Source organism: Giraffa tippelskirchi, chromosome 14 (assembly GCF_054371585.1).
Source record: "Giraffa tippelskirchi isolate mGirTip1 chromosome 14, T2T-mGirTip1v1.2.pri, whole genome shotgun sequence".
Classification (NCBI taxonomy): Eukaryota; Metazoa; Chordata; class Mammalia; order Artiodactyla; family Giraffidae; genus Giraffa; species Giraffa tippelskirchi.
In genome coordinates, this window is record NC_137288.1 from 62,082,031 (window position 1) to 62,105,653 (window position 23,623).

Sequence of the window (23,623 nt, forward strand, 5' to 3'; positions counted from 1 at the left end):
ATTTTAAACTTCCGGCCCCCAGAGCCCCGAGAGAAGTTTCTGCTGTTTTAAGCCACTTGATTTGTGGCACTTTGTTACAGCAGGTCCAGGAAATTAAGGCAACATTCACTTCTTGATTCTTGAAACAGGTAACAAGTGTCCACCCACGGGGCCTGTGCTGGGGGCCTCACGGTTCTTGGAGGGGTGAGATGGGGGCAGCACAGGACGCATGGATTCTCCAGGGAGGAGTCAGCTGGAGGCCAGTCCGGGGACAGGTAGCAGTGTCCCTAGGGGGCCCCTCTGAGAACCGGGGACTCAGTCTGGAGGACAAAGGCTGAGAGGCAAACTCGGAAGACAGCACGTCTGCGCATCTCCCAGTTCAGGGTTAGGGCTGGGGCCGGGCGGGCTACTGATCAGTGTCTGGGGGCTGCCCGTCACCACTGAAATGCGCGGGTCTATCAACGTGCCCGCGGGAGGTGGGCTGTTGGGGGTCATCATTCCGCCCTAGGGGGCCTCCCGTCCTCCCCCACACAGGGGGGAGGTGCCATCTCGCGGGGGTGTCCCTTCTCCGGCCTCAGCGGGGTTCACAGTCCGCGGCGGCAGACTTTCGGGTCCTCAGAAGCCAGGCGACGGCGTGAGGCCGAGGACACTACGGTCCCCTCGGGAGGCTCTCCATCAGTCCCGCGCCGCGTGCCCAGAACGGCCACCAGGAGCCGCGCGCACCGGGAGGCCGGCAGGTGGCCGGGGACAGGCGTCCGGAGGAGGACAGGCGTCCCGGTACGGTGAGTCCGGGTCTGCGCGCGGGCCGTCCGGACCGGGCCCGGGAGGGGCGGAGGAACGGGGCGCGAGTCCGTGGGGAAGGCGGGGCCGAGGCGGACCCCGGGGCCGGGAGGCCGCCTCCCACGGTCACCGCCAGGGGCCGCCATCGCTCCGCGCAGCGCCCAGCGCCGGGGCCGCTCCTCGCAGCTCCCCTCGGGCGGAACGCGGGGAGGACGCGCCCGTCCCAGCCCCGAGCCGCTCGCCCGGTACCCGAGCCCGACGGCGGAGCCGGGAACCGGACAAACCCCGGCGCGCCCGCCCCTCGATTTCGGGTATTAGGAATCTTTAATTCGATGTCGCAGGGACTCCGGGAGCCAGCGTGAGATGGCTCTCGTTTTCCTCCGCCGGAGCCTCGGCCTTGCTGGGCTTGCTTGGACCAGGCCCTGGTTCGCTGGGAAGCTGCGGTCTGAGCGCGCAGGGCACGGGCCACCTTGGAGGTCGGAGCCCCTTCCCTTCCCCGGTCCCTCCCCGAATGGAGCCCACCCTCCACCGTCCCCATGCTGATGGCTTGCTGGACTCTCGGACATCGGAAGGAAAGTTTCTACTCATCAGCACCCCCCCTCCAAAAAAAAACCCTCCTGTTACTGAAAGGTTGGGGACTCCCCCCCGCCCCCGCCCGCGCCCCCTCACGAGCCCAGGGAGCCAAAGAGGAAATTCTAGGGCCAGGCCCCGGAGGCATGAACTAACAGCAACAGTAATAACAGTGATACCTAATGACACTGAGTCAGCACTTACTACGGGGCAGGCAAAGTTCTGAGCTCCTTACCTGCAGTTACTCGTTTCATCCTGACAAGCATTTTCTGAGGGAATATCAGACTGGTTTACAGATGGGGAAAGTGAGGCCCAGAATTGTCAATCTGTCTGGGTCTCAGTTTCCTGAAACTTCAACACTTGTGAAGGAAAGTGACCCACCAGGTTAGTCATCAGTTATTTTTACTGAAATAGCAGCCAGTTCATGGTAAGTGGCAAAGTGCAGGGGTGAGACCAGGAGAATGTGTTTTCTGGATGCGCCGCTGCAGTAGAAAAACTGCTGTAGCGCCTAGAGGAGAAACGGCTTGGAAATGAGCTGCCCCTGAAGTTTTCTCTTAAGGCGACCCCCTGATGGAAAGGGTGGGCAAGGCCACCACCTTGACAAGGTACCTTGGAGGTCGACCCTAGAAGGGATGTTGATGGAAGTAACCACTTTTGCCCTGAGTGTGAGAGCCTCTCCGTGAGGGCAAAGGGCAGGCTGACATGAAGCTGGAGGGGACAGTCACTGAGTCACAGTGCTGACTGATGGCCCATTGAGAGGGATCAGCTACTGACAACCAGCTTGAGGCTGAACAGAGGACTGGGCGCCTTATTTGTGACGTGCGAACCACGTGGCAGAGGCCATGTCCCCGCAGAGGTGGAACTGGAGGGGGTGGTAAGCAGTGGTGTGAAGCTCCACAGCAGTCCCAGAGCTGCTAACGCTGTCAGAAGCTCCAGCCCTGGAGGTGGCACAAGGCTGGGTCCCAATTTTGCCCCCCTTTGAACCTAGAAAATTCTTCCTGATGCTGAGACAAGGCCTGCCTCCCAGAAACTTCCTTGCAGGCCCAGAGCCCTGCTTCCCCAGAGATGGCATCTAATGCCCCAGGAGGGATGAACTCATCGGATACTTTCGAGGGTGCAGTTGAGGGGCACCCCTGGGACAGCCGGAGAGGGATGCTGGACCTGTTTCAGAGCTGCCTCTGTAGTTAGAGCTCAAACCCTCACCAGCTCCTGCCTTGGGTGTGGCCGTGGGAGCACTGTCACAGGAGTCCTCACACCCCCTTCAAAGAGCTGTTGGGTCCACTTATTGGAAAAGATTGAGGGCAGAAGGAGAAGAGGGCGTCAGAGGATGAGATGGCTGGATGGCATCACGGATGCAATGGACATGAACTGGGGCAAACTTCGGGAGATGTTGAGGGACAGGGAGGCCTGGTGTGCTGCTGTCCATGGGGTCGCAAAGAGTCGGATACGACTGGACGAGTAAACAACAACAACCACTTGTCTTTGAGACTGATGTACCCCCACGGTAGGACGAAGGGAAATTCAAGGCTATTGTTACAGAAGAGCTGGCCCCCTAGTATGATTGCCAGCTCTAAGGCGCAGGGCTCCCATCTCATGCTGCTGCCCGAATGGTTGGGGAATCTCTACTCAGACCACCTGGCATGGTTCTCACCTACTACATGTTGACTTCAGCTTCTTCCCAGATAAAGAAGCTGCCTTGCTTGGGGCCAGTTCCCACCCTCAAAACTAGTCATCAGCCATGCAGTGTCCAGCACTGAGTGGTATTTGAAAATGTTTATTTAATAACCTAGTGGAAAGAATGTGAGCTTTGAAGTCAGATGTGATCAGAGCAAGTTTCCTCATCTATAAATAGTGGTGGTGGTGATGGTGGGGAGTGAAAATTGTCTGCTGCAACGTTGAGAAGATGAAATGAACACCTGTGGTGGGATTTTGCGAACAGGAGACAGGGGCAATCCAGGTGTCTGAGTCTTCAGGGGCCCGGTGTCTCCTGCAGGATTTCGGATTCTGCCCCCTGACAGCCCCCTCCCCTGCAGGGCTTTTGGTCTTGGAAACACTCTGTGATGCTCCATTGCCGCAGGCCTCTGCCTGACCTGGTTCCAGAACAAAGGCCCTCAGCTGTATGGGATTTACACAGGGGGCCACGTGGGAGGCAATTTAGAGAGAAAAGAAGATTTTAAAGTCACGGCAGCTCATATAGTTGATGGAAATCTAAAAAAAGTCAGACGGTTAAGTCTGGGGTGGAAAAGACTAGGGAGAACTGAAGAAAGGGACTGAGAGATCAAGTCAGACACAGGAGAATTTTCTGTGAATCGAAGCATCAGAGGAGGGGGTCAAGGCGCTCAGCAGTGGTCATCAGCAAGAACTCTGCAGCCAGACTGCTTGGATCTCATCCCAGCTCTTTTTTTTTTTTCAATATGTATTTTGATGTGGACCATTATTTTAAGGTGAAGTCTTAACCACTGAACCACCAGTACGTGCGTGCATGCTAAGTCACTTCCATCCTGTCTGACTTTGCGACTGTATGGACTGTAGCCCCTCCCAAGCTACAGTCAAGAATACTAGAGTGGGTTGCATGCCCGCCTCCAGGGGATTTTCCCGATGCGGGGATAGAACCTGCATCTCTTATGTCTCCACCATTGGCAGGTGGGTTCTTTGCCACTAGTGCCACCTGGAAGCCCTGGACCACCAGGAAAGTCCCTAAATTTTATGTATATTTTGCCACTATTTTATTTTTTTTAAAGCTCCTCTGTCCGTGGGATTTCCCAGGCGAGAATACTGGAGTGGGTTGCCATTTCCTCCTCCAGAACATCTTCCAGGTACCAAACCCATGTCTCCTGAGTCTCTTGCATTGCAGGCAGATTCTTTACCGCTTGAGCCATCAGGGAAACTCAGGTCTCATCCCAGCTCTTGCACTTACAAGCTTGACCTTCGAGCATCTGTGCCTCAGTTTCTTCATCTGTAGAATGGGGATGGTCATACCTCTTGGAGAGCTGTTACAAGGCTGAAATGAATTCATGTGTGTGAATCACCTCGCAGTGCCTGACTTGTGCTGAGGGCTCTGTGAGCGCTGGCTAGTGTTATTTTTCCTTTGGAATGAAAACTTAAGAGAATTTGGGAACATGAGCAGAGCGGCCACAGGGACACCAAGCCTAATCATTTCTTCTATAGGTGAGCAATCTGAGCCCAGAGAGCTGCTCTCCCCACAGCCCCTGTGTGGATGCTCCAGCCTCACGCCCACCACCAGCTCCTTCTTTGGTGAACCGTTAGGTTTGCCTCCACAGCACTCTGGGGGACTGGGTCTTGCTGAAACGCAGCACCTGGGCAAGGTCACCGTGGCCTGCTGTGCATCAGTCATGGTGCTTATGATGGACACCCTGTCCGTGGGATTCTCCAGGCAAGAATACTGGAGTGGGTTGCCATTTCCTCCTCCAGGGGGTCTTCCCGATCCAGTGATCGAATCCTAGAGTCTCTTAGATCTCCTGCATTGGCAGGTGGGTTCTTTACCACCAGTGCCACCTGGGAAGACTTGGGATGGACAGTCCAACTCAAAATAGGTTAAGGAAAAAAGAAAAAGAGACTATTGCTCCTGTACCAAGGAGCCTAAGGTGCCTTTCAGGCACAGGTGGATCCAGGGCGTGAAGAGATCCCCTTGGGTCGCTGTCTCTCCTTTGTGTTTCTGTAGGTGGGCTTCCTCCTCAGGTGGGCTCTCCATGTGGGAGGTATGGGGGACCACCTGCAACTCTAAGCTCACGTTGTCCTTGCATTTAAAAGATAAGCTTTGTTTTTTTCTTTCTGACTTACTTCAGTCTGTATGACAGACTCTAGGTCCATCCATGTCTATTAACACATACATGTGGAATCTAGAAGAATGGTACAGATGAAGGTATTTGCAAGGCAGGAACAGAGATGCAGATGTAGACACATGGACATGGGGGAGGGTGGGACGAATTGGGATATTAGGACTGACACATATACACTCCTGCGTATAAAATAGCTATAAAGCCCAGGAAGCTCAGCTCACTGCTCTGCGATGACCTAGAGGGCTGGAGAGGGCGGTATGTGTGGAAGGGAAGGGGTATATGTATACACAGAGCTGATTCACTTCATTGTACAGCAGAAGCTAACCCAACATTGTAGAGCAGTTATACTCCAATAAGAAAAATAAAATGTAGGATTTATTACTGGCTATGGGAAGGCAACAGATGCGGACACAATCGCTATTGAAAAGATACTTCGTTTCTCACAGCTCCCAAGAGGAGGGGGCTGACTGCACCATACATATAGGACCGCGTGGCGAAGAATCACAGTGGGTCAGGAAGATGCCTCTGCAGTGTCTTCCCTGTTTGTAGCTGGAAAACAAACGTGAGAGCAAGAGCCTGTGTTCTGGTGTTTGTGGGAAGGAATGGACAAGTGGGGTGAGCAGGCTAAGCAAGGACTGGCTGGTTGGAATAACTTCAACTAGAGGGGCTGCCCCTGGATGTCTGACACCTATCCTTGGGATGATTAGAAGAGGGACAACAAGGCCCCAGAGTGTAAGAGCTGGTGAAGGGGGTGGAGGGCCTGATTGGTTAATTTGCATATGAAAGGCACGCTGGTTTACAATCTCTTGGAACTGGCTAGCCCTGGGAGAGGCAGTCTTGTCAGGGTCAGCAAGGCCCCAGATGTCAAAGCATCAGAAATACAAAAAGTTAAGAAAAAATTCCCTAGTGAGTACAGCTGACAGCTAGCCACCCTGTAAAGGACTTGTCTCTCAGCATCACTGACTGACATCTGGGAGGGTTTCTGATTGGGCCACTCTTATGATGTGCTTAGACCCACACCATGGGAAGGACATGGAAAACCTAAGTTTCTCATCCTTTGTTGATGGGAATTCAAAATAGTACAGATGCTCTGAAAATGGTTTGGCAATTTCTCAAAAAACTAAGCACTTAAGCTTCCTAGGTTGGTTCAATGGTAAAAAATCTGCCTGCCAATGCAGGAGATGTAAGAACCGCGGGTTCAGTCCCTGGTTTGGGAAGATCCCCTGGAGAAGGAAATGGCAACCCATTCCAGAATTCTTGCCTGGAGAATCCTATAGACAGAAGAGCCTGGCAGGCTCCATGGGGGTCACAAAGAGTCGGACATGACTGAGCACGCGTGTAAGCAAGCACTTAGCCTATGACCCAGCAATGGGACATTTATCCTAGAGAGATGAAGGTGCATGCCCACACACAAACCTGTACATGAATATTCACAACAGTTTATTTGGAATAGTCAAAAGCCAGTCTCAAATACACCCTTTTCAATTTATACAACGTTCTTGGATGAGAAAATTAGGGAGATGGAGAAGAGATTGCTGGCTGCCTGGGGTTAGGGATAAAGGTGTGTAAGTGTGGTAGCATGAGGGAAACCTCTGTGAGGCTGGAGTGGTTGTCTCGATGGGGTGGTGGTGATGGGAACCTGTCCATGTGGTGAATGGCATCGCACTACACGCATATTGTCTCAATGTCAATTTCCTAGCGTTGATGTATTTGATCTACTATAGCTATAGCACAGACTTGATTTTCTTGGGCTCCAAAATCACTGCAGACGGTGACTGCAGCCATGAAATTTAAAGACATTTGCTCCTTGGAAGAAAAGCTATAACCAACCTAGACAACATATTAAAAAGCAGAGACATTACCTTTGCTGACAAATGTCCGTCTAGTCAAAGCTATGGCTTTTCCATTAGTCATGTATGGATGTGAGAGTTGGACCATAAAGAAAACTAAGTGCCAAAGAACTGATGCTTTTGAACTGTGGTGTTGGAGAAGACTCTTGAGAGTCCTTTGGACTGCAAGGAGATCCAACCAGTCCATCCTAAAGGAAATCAGTCCTGAATATTCATTGGAAGGACTGATGCTAAAGCTGAAACTCCAATACTTTGGCCACCTGATGCGAAGAACTGACTCCTTGGAAAAGACCCTGATGCTGGGAAAGATTGAAGGCAGGAGAAGAAGGGGACGACAGAGGATGAGACGGTTGGATGGCATCACCGACTCGATGGACATGAATTTGAGCAAGCTCTGGGAGTTGGTGATGGACAGGGAGGCCTGGCGTGCTGCAGTCCATGGGGTTGTGAAGAGTTGGACACAACTGAGCAACCGAACTGAAGTGAACTGACTGATAGCTATGTATAGACATGTATAGGGCTTCCCAGGTGGTGCTAGTGGTAAAAAAAACCTGTCTGCCAATGCAAGAGACAAAAGAGATGCAGGTTCCACCCCTGGGTTGGGAAGATCTCCTGGAGAAGAAAATGGCAACCCACTCCATTATTCTTGCCTGGAGAATCCCATGAACAGTGGAGCCTGGTGGGCTATGATCCATAGGCTTGCAAAGAATCAGGACTGAAGTGACTTGGCACATAGTTATGTAAAACATCACCACTGGGGGGAACTGGGTGAAGTGTACCTGGGACCTCTCTGTCTTATTTTTCCAGCTTCCTGTGAGTCTGTAATTATTTCAAAATAAAGAGTAAGCAGATCTTAAAGGGCTCTTAGCTCTGAGAGGACAAAAACAGCCTTTGTTGGGGCTCCGATGTTAAGTCAATGAACAGTCATAGTTGCCTTGCAGGGGAGGCATGGGTCCTGGCTGTGTTTTCCTGCCTGTGTCCGGGGAGAAGAAAATGTCCGTTTTGCTCTCCCATCAACATTACATGCTGTCGCTGTAGTCGTTTCCGACTCTTTGCGACCACATGGACTATAGCCCACCAGACTCCTCTGTCCATGGGATTCTCCAGGCAAGAATATTGGAGAGGGTTGCCGTGCCCTCCTCCAAGGGAGCCTCCTGACTCAGGGCTCGAACCTATGTCTTTTATGTCTCCTGCATTGGCAGACGGGTTCTTTACCACTAGCGCCATTAGTTGCAGCCATAGTTGTGCTGGGTGATGAACTTCAGAGCTAATCAACCTGGTGAACTTTAGAAATAGAGAGATAGACACAGTGGGTCTTTAGAAGCAGGAATGGTGATGGAATTTTCTTTTTTTTTTTTAATAAAAATATATTTTTTTTGCCACACCACAAGGTGTGCTGGCTCTTAGTTCCCCAACCAGGAATCGAACCCAGGCCCCCTCCCGTGGAAGCCTGTGTCTTAACCACTGAACTGCCAGGGAAGTCCCAAGGTGATGGAATTTTCTGTGTCCAACCCAAACGAATCCTACCCGGCAACCTGGAAAACACTGATGATGTACAGTGAAATAATCAGGAGACAAATTTCTGTGTCTTGTGATTGTGACAGATTTCTGTGTCTTGTGATTGTGTCTTTTATGTAAAAGATAAAAGCATGTGGATAACAGCAGGAAGGAGGCAGGCACAAAGGAATGAATGCGTCTGTGCTTTGACAGCAGTAGAATTAAGGGCACGTGCCCTTCATCTGCTTTTTAAATTCTAAAGTTGTTTGTGGTGTTTCATTTTAAGTTTCATTTTATTTTCTAAACATACAATTTGAGACACAGTCCCTGTACCTTGCCCCCCAGCAGCCACTTCTGTTTGCTTCTAGTGTCCCCTTGCATGATTTCCTGGGGTCAATCCAAGCAAGCCTGAGGAAGATTCTTATTTTTCTCCACTCTGCTGTAGAAACGGAGCTAAATGAATTGTTTCTGCTTTTTTTTTTTTCCACTTAGCAATCTTTCTGAATCCCTGCATGATACATTTTCCCCAAAACAAACACGCAAACAAAGGGGAAAACCCAAACAAGCATAGACGTGTCAATACTGTGACTGCCCACACAGCCAGCAGACTCGGATGGAGCCCTCAGGGGCCTGCTTGGCTGGCAGAGTCCAGGCCAACCTCCCTCCACTCCCCATCTTTCTCCCCCTCCTTTCCTAGGGAAATGAAGGGCTCCCATTCTCTGCCATTTACCTGGCAGGTGTTGTGGCCCAGTCCACAGAGCTGGGCAGGTATCTGTGGGCTTCTTGGTTCGCGAGGTTTGGGGACAGACATGAATGGGTTTCTGCCAGCTGCCAGGGCCTCTCTCTGCTGTGCCCTTGTCATTACCGGCTTGCCCCCATCCCCCAAATTTTGAACCACAATAGCGGCCTTAATTACAACTACCACCCCCTACCCCCCTTCTCCTCTCCTACCAAGGCAGCCTGCCCTCTCCTGCCTGTGCATGTGGCTAAAGAAACGATCCCAATCCATGGGTCTCCTGGGACAAGTAAGAGCTTCCAAGCCCTTTGGTGGGGAAGCTGAGAGGCACCCCTGGTCCCCGGGGCTGCCCCGTTCCAGTCAGGGTGCCGGGACCCCCTCAGGGCAAGCCTTGTCTGGATCTAGGTTCTGAACACTGGGGGAGTCTGGGCGTGGCTGGCCCCACGCCCTGGGAGACAGGCATGGGCTCCAGGATCCTGACAGCAGTATGCCATCAGGGACGGAGGGAGGGCAGCCTGATACCAGGAATGATGTTAGTCGCTCAATTGTGTTCGACTCTTTGCCACCCCATGGACTGCAGGCCTCCAGGTTCCTCTGTCTATGGGAATTCTCCAGGCAAGAATACTGCTGCCCAAAAGCAGCAGAAATGCCAGCAGGGACAGCCTCTCTGTTGTTTCCTGACCTCAGTACAGCTGTGTCTTTCTCTTTCCTGTGCCAGGATCTGGCTCTTGGGAGGAGCCCTGGGGAGGCTGACTGTACGGAATTTGCCCCTAGAGGTACGTTATCTGTCCTCAGGATAGGAGGCAGCTGCACCCCGGGGCCAACAGACCCGGATAACTTGGCCTCGGAATGCTGGCGAGCTGGAAAGGAGCCCCTCAGGAGCGGGCTCTGGAGCCAGCTCCTTGTACTCAGTGGGTGGTTCCTGTTTCCCCCTGGAAAATGGGTGAAACGGCCGCCTTCCCTTTTGTCCTGGGGCGCAGCAGAAGTAGATCAGATCAGACGGCAAACTCAGGTGTCCCCACTGAGGAGGGAGGTGATGCAAACGGGGGCAACAGCCCGTAAAAAAGATTTTTCCCCCCTGAAACATGATGCCATCTTGAGATTTATCTCTTCCTCTGTGGCTTTTATCTCTTCCTCTGTGGCTCAGATGGTAAAGAATCCACCTGCAAAGCAGGAGACCTGGGTTCGATCCCTGGGTCGGGGGAGATCTCCTGGAGGAGGGCATGGCAACCCACTGCAGTATTCTTGCCTGGAGAATCTCATGGACAGAGGAGCCTGGAGGTCTATAGTCCATGGGGTTACAAAGAGTTGGATGTGACTGAGTGTGTGTGTGTGTGCTAAGTCATTTCAGTCGTGTGAGGCTCTGTGTAACCCCATGGACAGGAGCCCATCAGGCTCCTCTGTCCATGGGATTCTCCAGGCAAGAATACTGGAGTGGGTTGCCACGCCCTTCTCCAGGGGATCTTTCCGACCCAGGGATTGAACCCACGGTTCTTAGGTCTCCTTGCATTGGCAGGAGGGTCCTTTACCACTAGGGGCACTGGGAAGCCCCACTTGCCTCTTACCTCTGCCCTAAGGAAAGTAGAGGTCACGGTGATTACATCTGGGCCTCCAGAGGGCACGAAGACCACAGGGAACAGAGGGTGAGACCCCACACCCGAAGGGGCTGTGGCCATGGGGCTGGCAGGCGGCTGCTAAGCAGGACCATGAGCCCACTGTCACCAGATCTAAGTTTTTAGGAGAAGTGGGAACCCGCATTTCTATTGATGTTTCCTAAAGTTGGAACGTTGGCAAATGATTTAAAAAATTGTCAAACATCGCAGGCCAATCAAAACAGGTCAGAGGGCCAGATTTAGGCCTCAGGCCGCCAATTCGTTGACCTCAGACCCAGACCTCTTCGGGCACTGCATGTCTGCGGGCAGGAACCCAGCCTTCTCCCCCGGCAGTGGGCAAAGGTCCGCGGCTTTGTGCTCCCCACTCTGAGCTATGAGACACTGAAATACTGCATTTTATTTATTTATTACTACTTAAAAAAAAATTTATTTACTTTTGTTGAGGTATAGCTGCTGTACAATATTATATAAGCTAACGGTGTACAATATAGTAAGGTCTTCACAGTGATTCACACTTTTTAAAGGCTATGCTCCATTTATAGTTATTACAAAGTACTGGCAATATTCCCTGTGTGGTGCAATACATCCCTGTAGCTTATGTTACACCTGATAGTTTGTGCTGCTCGACCCCCGACCACTGCTTTGCCCCTCCCCACTTCCGTCTCCCTAATGGTAACCATTAGTTCTCCGTATCTATGAGTCTGCCTCTTTTTTTTTTGTTATATTCGGTATATTCCCAATTTGTTGTGTTTTTAGATTCCACATATAAATGATACCACCCAGTGTTTATGTTTCTCAGTCTGACTTATAAAATACTCCATTCTGAGGCATGCATGCTAAGTGACTTCAGTTGTGTCCAACTCTTTGCGACCCCGTAGACTATAGCCCACCAGGCTCCTCTGTCCATGGGATTTTTCAGGCAAGAACACTGGAGTGGGTTGCCATCTCCTTCTCCAGGGGATCTTCCTGACACAGGGATCGAACCCGAGTCTCCTGTGTCCCCTGCATGGCAGGCAGACTCCACCGCTGAGCCATTGGGGAAATCCCTTTGAGGCACACGTGTTTAAAGGATTTTCTGGAAGTCTGGTCCCTGTCTTTCCCACGGTTTCACAGGAGCCGCTTGAAATGGCGGGTGTGCTCTGCAGTGACACTTGGTGACCTCGAGCCAGGCCTGTCACTGCTCTCTAGGCCCCCGTCTCACCATCTGTAAAATGGGCAGACCCTCACCTAGAGACTTATCCAGATCAAACCTCTGTTGGCTTTAAGACCAATTTGGCTTTAGGTGGGGGAGGAGAAGGAGTTTTCATAACACAGAATTAAAATGCAACAAATTTCACTCATGGTTTTAGCTGAGTCCTTGACGCTGCCCCATGCAACAGAAATATAATATGAACCATGGATATAATTTAAAATTTTCTAATAGCGTCACCAACTCAATGGACTTGAATTTGAGTAAACTCCTGGAGTTGGTGATGGACAGGGAAGCCTGGCGTGCTGTAGTCCATGGGGTCACAAAGAGTCAGACACGACTGAGCAACTGAACTGAACTGAACTGAATAACCACATTAAAAAATTAAAAGAAAGTGTTGAAATCAATTTTGGTAATACATTTTACTTAATGTAATATAAAAATAGTATCAGTTCACCATGTAATTAATATAGAAAATAAGATATTTTTGGTCATTTTATAGTGTTAATGAGATATTTTACATTATTTTTCATACCAAGTCATGGAGAGCCAGTGTGTGTTTCAGCTTAGGGCATATCTCATGTGCTCCGTAGCCACGCGTGACCAGTGGCTGCCATATTGGACAGTGAGGCTCTGAGGCAAGAGGTGCCAACTATTCATCCCCCATTCCCAAGTGAGATGCCAGGTCACCTAAGGGAGGGGGGAAACAGTGTATATCCTCCCCTCCTCTGACGAGATTTTTCCTTCCCAATGAAACACCATCTTCACAGTGACGGACAGACACGCCATGTTCCGTTTACCCAGCATGCACTGCTCTCCACCCCAGGCAGCTGTCTGTTTCCACCATCGGTCCCTTAGCCCTGGGACCCGTTCTGGGAAGGCAAGCCCTGCAGAGGAGAGACGGAGTGTCCACTTCAGGGTGTTTAGCCTACCACCACCTCTAGCCTTGAGAGCCACTGGGAACCTCTCCCCCAGCCCTTACCTCACCAGTGTGAACCCTGAAGGAGCCAGAGGCAGCTGTGAGTGGGAGGAGAGGAAACTTGAGATGGGGAACAGAGAAGACCCCCACCACACCGCCTTCCCAAAAGCAGTCTTCCAGCCAGCAGCAACCCTGGGTTGGAGTTCAGTTCAGTTCAGTTCAGTCGCTCAGTTGTGTCTGACTCTTTGCGAGCCCATGGACTGCAGCACACCAGGTTTCCCTGACCCATCACCAACTCCCAGAGCTTGCTCAAACTCATGTGCATCGAGTCGATGATGCCATCCAACCATCTCATCCTCTGTCGTCCCCTTCTCCTCCTGCCCTCAATCTTTCCCAGCATTAGGGTCTTTTCCAAGGAGTCAGTTCTTTGCATCAGGTGGCCAAAGTATTGGAGTTTCAGCTTCAGCATCAGTCCTTCCAATGAATATTCAGGACTGATTTCCTTTTGGATTGACTGGATAGGAGAATGAGCTTGAAATTGAAATGGAGTTTTGAAGTCCTTGATTGTTGCACTGCACAGGGTACTCTTTCCTGAACTAAGGCTACTTTTGTTTCTGAAAGTAATCAGAGGATTTGCTTTAAATATTTCAGCGAAGACAAAGTGTGTATGTTGTCAGGGGGAGGGTTGGGGTGGGGAAATGGGAACTGATAAAGCAAGTAGGACTGTTGATAATTGTTGAAGCAGGGTGATTGGGTATATGGGGATTCATAATACCATTTCCCTTAGTTTTGGAGGTGTGTGAAAATTTCCAAAATACAATTTTTAAAAAAAGTATTTATTTATTTGGTTGTATCAGATCTTAGTTGCAGCACGAGGGATCCGTTCATTGTGGCTCACAGACTCTGGACTTGCTGCACTTGGGTTTCATTGTCCTGAATCATGTGGGATCTTAGTTCCCTGAGCAGCGATAGAACCCAAGTCCCCTGCCTTGCAAGGCAGGTTCTCAACCACTGGACCACCAGGGGAGTCCCTTCATAATATACATTTTTAGAGGTGACCAGAGGACTTTTTGAAATTGGGAGTGAACAGGACAGGCACAGAATCTACTGGAGAGTCATTTATGGGGTAGGATCAGAGCAGGTTTCAATGGGTGAAAAATGTAAGCCAGAATTGTAACATAATAAAATTGTTTTCTGGGCACATCTCATGAGGTCCACTTGTCCAGTGGGGTGGTGGAATTTATAGGTCCTCACCCTCCAACCATCCCCACTCCTGAGGTTGTGCCTTCTGGCTGACTCCTTGAGTGCTCACCCCAGCAGGCCTGGGCTCCCCAATTTTTTGGATGGTTTTGTGACGCAGTAGTTCCTGTGGCAGACACTCAGATGGATGTTCCTGAAGTGCAGAGGCCCTTGGGTCACGGAAGGACAACCTCTGTGAAGATATTGAGCACAGCAGGGACCATTAGTCACCAGGGAGCATATGACATTTTGAAATGAACTCACGCTCTCCCATAAATAAGCTCAAACACCGAATCACGCCTGGAGCAGGGAGGTGGTGGCTAGAGGTCAGCTGAAGTGCTCTGGGATGCTTGATAAAATGTCTAAATGTGTGTAAAGTGAGCAGCCTGGTGCACAAAGTCTCCTCCATTTGGAGCACCTGTCTCTGAAAACCCACAACCTGGGCCTCTCTAGACTTCTCTGCCTCTCTGAGAAAGAAGCCTTTCACTTAGCATTTGAACTTTTGTTCCTGAGTGTTATAGCTATTATTTTGTGAAGACTTCCTGAGTGTTAGGCCTTGTCCAATGCTTTGTGTGAATTATTTCATCTGCAGGGAAACACCGTGAGGACGGCATTATCATTTCCCTGCTTCCTGGGTGGCACTAGGGGTAAAGACCCTACCTGCCAAAGCAGGAGATGCAAAAACCTCTGGTTTGATCCCTAGGTTGGGAAGATCCCCTGGAGGAGGGCTTGGCAACCCACTCCAAGAGTCTTGCCTGGAGAATCCCATACACAGAGGAGCCTGGCGAGCTATAGTCTCTGGGGTCAGAAAGAGTTGGACACGACTGAAATGACTTTGCATGCACGCAGGCTGCATAGATGACAAATAGGAGCACCCAGAGGTTTCTGGTGAGTGACTTGTCCCAGGACAAAAAGGGAGTGAGTTGTGACCACACAGTTCAGCAACCACTGTGGAAGCCTGCCTTCCAGGGAGTGTCAGGAAACCAGGCTCATTACACAGACAAACCAAAAAGTGCCGGATGCGTGGGAAGACTCTGGGGTGAGGCTCCCAGCTGAAGTTGTGGAAGAGTCTAGCCGCAGGGTGTTTCTTACGGGACATTCCAATACATGTCTGGCGACGTGTGACCCCTGCCAATCAGGGGTTCTTGGGTGACCTGGGAGAAGAATTGATTAAGGATTAGTTAATTGCTTTTTAAAATTCGTTATTTATTTGTGGCTGTGCCGGATCTTCGTTGCTGCATGCGCCCTTCTCTATAGTGTAGCAGTGTGGGAGTGTAGCAGTGGCTTCTCTTGCTGTGGAGCCTGGATTCTAGGGAGCTCCAGCTCAGTAGTTGTTGCACACCGGCTTAGTTGCCCCGTAGATGTGGGATTTTTGGCAGGTGGATTTTTAACCACTGGACATCCAGGGAAGCCCTGAGTAAGAATGACTTGTGATGAGGTCAGATCTTTCAAAGTGGGAGAGGATGTTTTTCTGTGTAACTCTTCTCTCCTCCCGGCCCGGGGGGCCACACCCTTCGTTGGCTTAGCAAACGTTTCCTTCGGTGGCCCTGCAGGGTCCATCAGAGACATGAGCTTTGTTGTTGTTCAGTCACTAAGCTGTGTCTGACTCTTTGCAACCCCACGGACTGCAGCATGCCAGGCTTCCCTGTTCTTGACTATCTCCCGGAGTTTGCTCAAACTCATGTCCATTGAGTCAGTGATGCCTTCCAACCATCTCATCCTCTGTTGTCCCCTTCTCCTTTCGCCTTCAATTTTCCAAGCATCAGAATCTTTTCTAGTGAATCGCTGTTCGCATCAGGTGGCCAGAGTACTGGAGCTTCAGCTTCAGCCTCAGTCCTTCCAATAAATATTCAAGGATTGATCTCCTTGCTGTTCAAGAAATTCTCCAGAGTCTTCTCCAGCACACCACAGTTCAAAAGCATCAATTCTTTAGCTATCAGCCTTCTTTATGGACCATCTCTCACATCTGTACATAGCTACTGGAAAAACCATAGCTTTGACTGTAGGGACCTTTGTTGGCAAAGTGATGCTGTCTAGGTTTGTCATCGCTTTTCTTCCAAGGAGCACTTGGCTTTTAATTTAGTGGTTTCAGTCACTATCCTCAGTGATTTTGGAGCCCAAGAAAATAAAGTCTGGTATGTGAACTAAGAATGTCTAACACTTTTTGAGTTTACAAAATGCTTTCTAACACCATCTTGCCTCTCTCTCCATGATACAGCCTTTCAGACTCTCAAGAGAGATTAGGAAGCAGAAGCCTGTGGTGGCCAGAGCTCCTGCCCGGCAGCATAGCCAGGACTCAAACCACAAATTCAAAATCAGATTTTCCAGTTTAAAAAAGAAAAAGGAATGGGAAAGGAGAAGCCAAATGGATGGGATTTTGTACAACCACCCTGTGTGTCTTCAGGATTTCTGGTCAAGCATCCCCCTTCCGTCCCTCCTCCCAGGCCTTCTTGCTGATGAGTACACAAAACACTTTATCGTCAGTCACTTTGGAAAATGAGGGCAGCGTGAGAGCTGGATTCATCAGACTGTGCAAGCATCCGTCTGGATGAGCAGGCTTCCAGGTCCAGATTTCAATAAATGCAGACAATGCCCGGCTGGATGATGATTTAGAACTAATTAAACTGGAATTTTCTTGAAATACTTAGATCCATCACAGGAACACAGAATTCACTGTGGCCTCCTTGCTTAGAGGCTGAGGAAGATCTAAGTGGGGAGGTGGGTGGAGTGGGGAGGGGTTGTGACTTGCCAGCCACAAGGTTATCTTGGCTCCCAGTGGGAGCCTGGGGCAAAGAGAAGTCCCCTTCCCAGAGGCAGGAAGCCCTGTCTGCTCCTTTCTGGTTTCTTGGAGCTTTTGATTCTTTGGCCTTTCTTCTCCTCCTCTGCTGTGTCTCCATGGCCTCTGCCCCTCTCCTGCCCGCTACCAGCCTGCTTGGAAACTTGGCTGTCCTCACTCAGGGGCCTGCTTTCCTGTTGACCAGGAGCTTCAGTGCAAACCTCCAAGTCTTCCTTTGCCAACTTACTGATGAGGATGCAGAAAAGAGGAATGCACTTCTCCAAGGTCACACAGAGCAGGATGTAAACCTGAATTGTCTGAGTCCAGAGTCTTTCCACTCCCGTTACCCACCCTCCCTAACTCTACTCCCAGTAGTGTCTTTTTAAGATTCACCTGTCAGTGAGGAATTGTTAGATCTTTATTCACAAATATATATCTCCCCAACCGAGCTCTAAGCTCTCTGAATCAGATCAACATAATATAAAACAAATAAAACATGGCAAGCAGGCAAAACCCCCCAAACCAGAAAGTGTATCTTGTCCCTGGGTAGGACCTTTTCCTTAACTCTCCTAATTCCTGCTATTCCCTTGCACCCACTCCTCCCCTAACAGTTAGGGTGAGGTCTGGGCTAAGGTTTCGGTTTCCAACAACTCCTCACGGTGCCTCACGTGGACTTGTCCATCGAGAGCTCCCCACAACTTGGGGTTGCTCTTTATGCATATAAATTAGTGCTACTTAGAGAATAAAATCCAGTTGATGTGTTTCATCCATTAATTATCCTTAATGCTCACATTGTCCCATATTTGACCATTTGGAGTTCTACTTGGCTCCTGAGTCTTTGTAGCTTCTTTTCCATCCCGTATGACAAGATAGCATCACTGACTCAATAAACATGAGTTTGAGCAAACTCTGGGAGACAGTGGAGGAGAGAGGAGTCTGGTGTGTTACCGTCTATGGGGTCACAAACAATTGGACACAACTTATCAACTGAACAACAATGACAAATAGTTAATACATAGTATACTCCTTTTATTTTCTCCTTTTTACTTTTAAAATCCAGTATTTTACTAGAATATGTCTTGGTATTGGTTATCTGGGGTAACTTAAGTGGTTATCCTTTTAATTCCTTTCAGACTTCGCCAAAATTTTTGGGAGAAATATGTTACCATCTCTTAACTGTAGTTACAATTTTGGATTTGCCTTTTTTTTTTAACTTGCCAAATTTTCTTTCTACATTTTGAGGCCATTTTATCATATACATACAAATTTAGATTTGTTACTGATAGATCTTTCTGGTGAGTCAAACTTTTTATTATTTTGAAACACTGGGTCACTTCCAGTAATGCTTGATTTTAAACCTATTTTTTCTGATATTAATATGGTTACTCTGAGTTTCTTTAGATTTTTTGATTGCTTTATCTTTTATAGTACTCTAACTTTTAACCTTTCTGTATCTTTTATTTTAGGTGTGCTTCTTATTAGCAGCTTTTAACTGGGTTTTGTTTTTATCAAGTCAGACTATCTTTTAATTGGAGCATTTAGTCCATTTCCATTTAATATAATTACTAATTCACTTGGGCTTCAATGTTATTATTTGCTCTCGCTTTGTCCCAGTTAGTCTATGTTTCCTTTTACTTTCTTGCCTTCTTTAGTTCTTTTAAAATTATTTTGTTTTTTTGTTCCTTTCTTAGTTTGGTAGTTATAGTTCTTTAAAAAATATATGGTTTTTAGTGGTCAAACTTAGAGATTACAGTACTTTTTTTGCATTATTAAATTCTAAAAGAAATTTGTACTTTTACCGCTTTTTAGACAATATGAATACCTTAGAAAAACCTTAATTCCATTTATTCTGTTTCTGATATACACTATTTTTATGGATCCCTGCCCTATATTCTGTTCTGTGCTTGCAAGTCTCTTCAGTCATGTCCCACTCTGTGTGACCCTGTGGACCGTAGCCCACCAGGCTCCTCTGTCCATGGGATTCTCCAGGCAAGAATACTGGGGTGGGTTGCCATGCCCTCCTCCAGAGGATCCCCCCAACACAGGGATCGAACCTGGGTCTCCTGCACTGCAGGCAGTTTCTTTACTGTCTGAGCCACCAGGGTAGCCCACCCAATAGTCTATAAGCTTTGAAAAGCTATGTTCAGTCTCTCTTCTGCTCTCTGCGGATCAGCAAATGCACCCAGGCTCTGGACGCCTCTCACCAACCTGAGTTTCTGGTCTCCATGAGATCTTGGCCCGGTAATTTTTCACTCTCCTGTTAGCTCTCTGATGCATTCAAAGATTTTTATATCTAATCCTGATTTTCCATTGTCCTTGATGAAACAACTGGTCTGATTTACTTATTTTGTCATTAATGGCAGTGGAAGTGGTGCTCTCAACTGTACTGTACTCAAAGGAGACCCACTGGGCAAGGATGAGGGCAGGTATTGCCTATAGAGAGGGGGGCATGGCATCCACTCCAGTGTTCTTGCCTGGAGAATCCCATGGACAGAGGAGCCTGGCGGGCTACAGTCCATGGGGTCACAAAGAGCCTGTGGAGCAGCTTTAAACACCTGTGGTGTCTGGGAAGGGTGACTCACAGACCCAGCAGGGGCCGCTGTTCCAGGGCGGGGGGGTGTGTCTGCCGGTCCTAGGAGCTGCACGTAGCGCTTATCTCCCTGAATAAACACAATCCCAAAGGGCATCCGAGGTGGCCGGCGCGGTCCTGAGCAGGTTTGGGCTCAGAGCCCAGGGCCCGGTGCCACGGGGGCCTCCCCAGCCTCTACAGGTCAGTACGAAAATAGACTCTTTGTTCCACTTTCACAAAGATGGAAACAGCAAGAGCTCAGTGCATGTTCAAAGACCTGGGCCAAGGGTCAGAGTCAGGCTGCCCTTGCCAGGGCTGAGGCAAGGTGGGAGGCCATTCCTGGAGCTCCGGCCTCATCTTCTTGGGACTGAATGAAGCTGGGGGCTCTGCAGGACTCTCGCTGGCAAGGGCACAGCTCAGGTCTGACTCCACACCTCACACAAAGCCATTTCTTGGTGGTGTGAACTGAATCTTGCGTGCTATGCTATGCTATGCTATGCTAAGTCGCTTCAGTCGTGTCCGACTCTGTGCGACCCCATAGATGGCAGCTCACCAGGCTCTGCCATCCCTAGGATTCTCCAGGCAAGAATACTGGAGTGGGTTGCCATTTCTTTCTCCAGTGCATGAAAGGGAAAAGTGAAAGTGAAGTTGCTCAGTCGTGTCCGACTCTTAGCGACCCCATGGACTGTAGCCTACCAGGCTCCTCCGTCCATGGGATTTTCCAGGCAAGAGTACTGGAGTGGGGTGCCATTGCCTTCTCCGTGCTAAGTCACTTCAATCGTGCCCAAGTCTTTGCGACCCTATGGACTGAAGCCCGCCAGGCTCCACCGTCTGTGGGATTTCCCAGGCAAGAATATAGGAGCCGGTTGCCGTGCCCTCCTCCAGGGATCTTCCCAACCCAGAGATCAAACCTGTGTCTCTTATGTCTCCTGCCTTGCCAGGTGGGTTCTTTACTACTAGCGCCACCTGGGAAGCCCATGAACTCAATGGTGTCCCCCCAGATTTCGTATGTTGAAGTCTGAACTCCAATACTGGAGAATGTGATTATATTTGGAGACAAGGAGTAATGAAGTCAGTGGGGTCAGATGGGTGGTCCCTCATCCAGTAGGACTGGGGTCTGTATGAGAAGGGGGAGAGACACCAGAGATGCAGATGCCCAGAGGAAAGGCTGCATGAGACCAGGGCAAGCTGACAGCCACCTGCAAGCCAAGGAGAGGGGTCTCAGAACGAAACCTGCGCAGGCCTCGATCTTGGACTTCCAGCCCCCAGGACTGGGAGTAAATACCTATCAAGCCCCCAGGCTGTGGGTCTTTGATATGGTGGCCTTAGCCAACAAATACACTTGGGTTCACACCCTCTCTTGGTTGATGGGAAGGTGATGCTGAGAACCTCTGTCCTCCTGGGAAACACCCCCACCCCTGCCTGTCCTGGGGTCTCGGGCTTCCTTCCCTCTCTTTGTGTCTGGGTTTGTTTGCCAACGCTTATTTCATCTTCCTTTACCAACCACCCTCTTCCCAGTGAGGAGACTCGAGCAAGTTCTTGTCTCAGGGGCCGAGAGCCCACATGGCTGGAGTTCTGTACCCAGGGGACCTGGGATCTGAGATCCTGGCTGTGAGGGGAGCACAAGCAGGGCCGCTGGTTGGACTTGCCCTCGGGCTCCCCACATCGCAGTGGCAGAGACACAGCTGCCTTGTGGGCTCCTTCGTTAGCACCCCCTGCACGGCTGCATTTCTTGTTTTGCTCTTGTGCACACCAGGGCTCTTGGGAAGTCTGAGAATGACCCGAACCAAGCTGTGGCCCTGGCTCTCCTGGCCCTGACAGCCAGACCTGACCTGGTAACCCTCAACCCAGCAGCAGGGGAGGTGAGGGAGTCTTTCAGTTCCCAGGGCGGAGGCAAGGCCCTGGCTTCACCCCTGGGCGGTGACCTCACCTGCCTGCAACTGCTCTCTGGAGATTTTGAGTGTTCAAATCGCATCGCGCGTGCTTCATTTGGCAACAACACATACAAGAAATTCACTTTTTACTCATTAACCACAAAGCACTAGAATTTAAGATTTCAGGCCCAAGTAACGATGATGGTAATAAACAGCCCCTGCTTAAACTGAGCTCCCAGGTAACACACAAGTGATCACATACCTCCTGCAGGCTCATTCTCTTCGTTGGTCCTAAACCCTAAAGAGACTGTTCCGGAATTCTCCCCGCATAAACCCTTGCTTTAGGTAACTCTGGATATTTGATTCAAACGCCAAAGTGGTAATTTTAAATTCTGAGTCAGGTACAAACTTCTTTCAAACAAATGAAACCAAAAGTCTTATGCTCCCTCAGGGCTGATTTAAATGATTTTGCTTATAATATTACTTAAATAAGTCTGGACACAGAATTATTTAAACTATGTATGCTTAATAGCTCTTACATGACTCTCAAACCCAAGCCAGCCTGCAAATGAAATACAGAAAGTCCCTATGAGGCTGCTGCTGAAATTCCTCTTAGCTGACTCTTTTTTTAAAAGTCTTTATTGAATTTGTAACAGTATTACTTCTGTTTTAAGTTTTGGTTTTTGGGCCTTGGGATCTTAGCTCCCTGACCAGGGATTGAACCTGTACCCCCTGCATTGGAAGGTGAAGACTTCACCACACACCTTTCCCTTGGGTAGGATGCCACGATGTTCATGAGGAAAAGCCTCTGTTCTTTTTAGAAATAGTAATTGGTCCTGAAGTCTCCAGAAATATTTACCCATGAGATAATCTTTCATGTGACATGCAACATGTTGACATTAATTTTTAAGATTTCCATCCAGATGAAAGTCAAACTTCTCATAGTGGGGGTCACGGACCCCCTGAGTGGAGGGGAGGTGCTTCTTGGATCATTGGCAGACCCCAGTTTGAAAACTCCTGGATTTGAGGTTCTGGGTGTCCTGTGAGAAGCTCTCTTGCTGTTGCCTCCAGCTACTCTTGAATCCTGTGGGACCCGGCTTCCCCCTAAGGTGCAGGCCTGGCTTGTTTTTGTTTTGCCTTCCCTGGTTGGAGCCAGAAGGCTTGCACATCTGAAATTCAACCAAAACACAAATGGCTCTTAACTGCCCCGGGGGGACTGGCTCCGGCTCCACTCCGCTGGGCCCCCAGCTGTCCCTGGAGGGTCCTCAGGTCTCTGGGAGGGGCTTCCGCCACACAGCTGACCCGGGTGGGTGGGTGGCTGAAGGTGGGGGGCTGGCTGCTCACTGTGCCTCCCCCAGGGGGAAAAAATAGCACTTCGGTCCCTTAAAAAAAAAAACAACGAGCGACTCACATGGACCGGAATAGCAACTGGAGACGGATTTAAAAACAGAAACACCTGCCTCTGAATTGTGACAGGAAATGAGATTTCAGAAATGCCACAGAGGGGCTGTGGTGGGGGCAGCGGCCCCTCCCAGAAAAGCGCGGCCCACCCAGGCTGGCCCTGGGGAGACTCCGGCTCCAGGAGGGTAACAGGTGCTGGAGCGAAGGGGGCGTGTGGCCCTGAGACCACCCCGACCGACCTGCCCTTGGTGGCCTGGGCAGCTCCCGGCAGGCTCTCTTGACAGAGGATGGCTCGTTAGGGGCATCCACCGGCTTTGGGGGGAAGTGGAGAGGTGCTATTTTCAGTCTGGCAAGGTGGGGGACATGCACCCCAGAGGGTGTGGAAGATGATTTATGGGGTTGAGGAAAGAAAAGAACAGTCCCTCTATTTGGATTGATGGTTTACTTCAAAAGCAAAAGAGAAAGTCTGGCAACATTAGGAAGGCTGAGTGCTGATGAACTCTGGCCTCCTGGGTCGTCATGGACGGCAGGGGGCATCTGCCTGAGGGGGTCCTGGAGGAGGGAGGAGGGGGCCCTGTCTGGGGAGGGGGTATCTCAGCACATTGTAACTTACATGTGTCCACTGAGGGGAACTGAGAGATCCTGTTATTTCTTTTGGAGTAAACAAACTCTCATGAAAATAACAAGTGGCCTCTTTCTGGGTAGCTCAGCTGGTGCAGAACCCGCCTGTAATGCAGGAGTCCCCACTTCGATTCCTGGGTCGGAAGGTTCCCCTGGAGAAGGGATAGGCTACCCACTCCAGTATTCTTGGGCTTCCCTGGTGGCTCAGAT

General features: G+C 50.0%; 1 long non-coding RNA gene across 1 annotated transcript in view; it reads left to right on the forward strand.

Annotated features, from left to right (window-relative positions):
- Positions 1 to 302: 302 nt before the first annotated feature.
- Positions 303 to 23,623, forward strand: part of LOC145534511 (uncharacterized) — a 32,993-nt gene continuing 9,672 nt past the window's right edge. The window contains exon 1 of the long non-coding RNA XR_014074677.1: positions 303 to 761. This is a non-coding gene — a long non-coding RNA (uncharacterized LOC145534511). The remainder of the gene's footprint in view (positions 762 to 23,623) is intronic.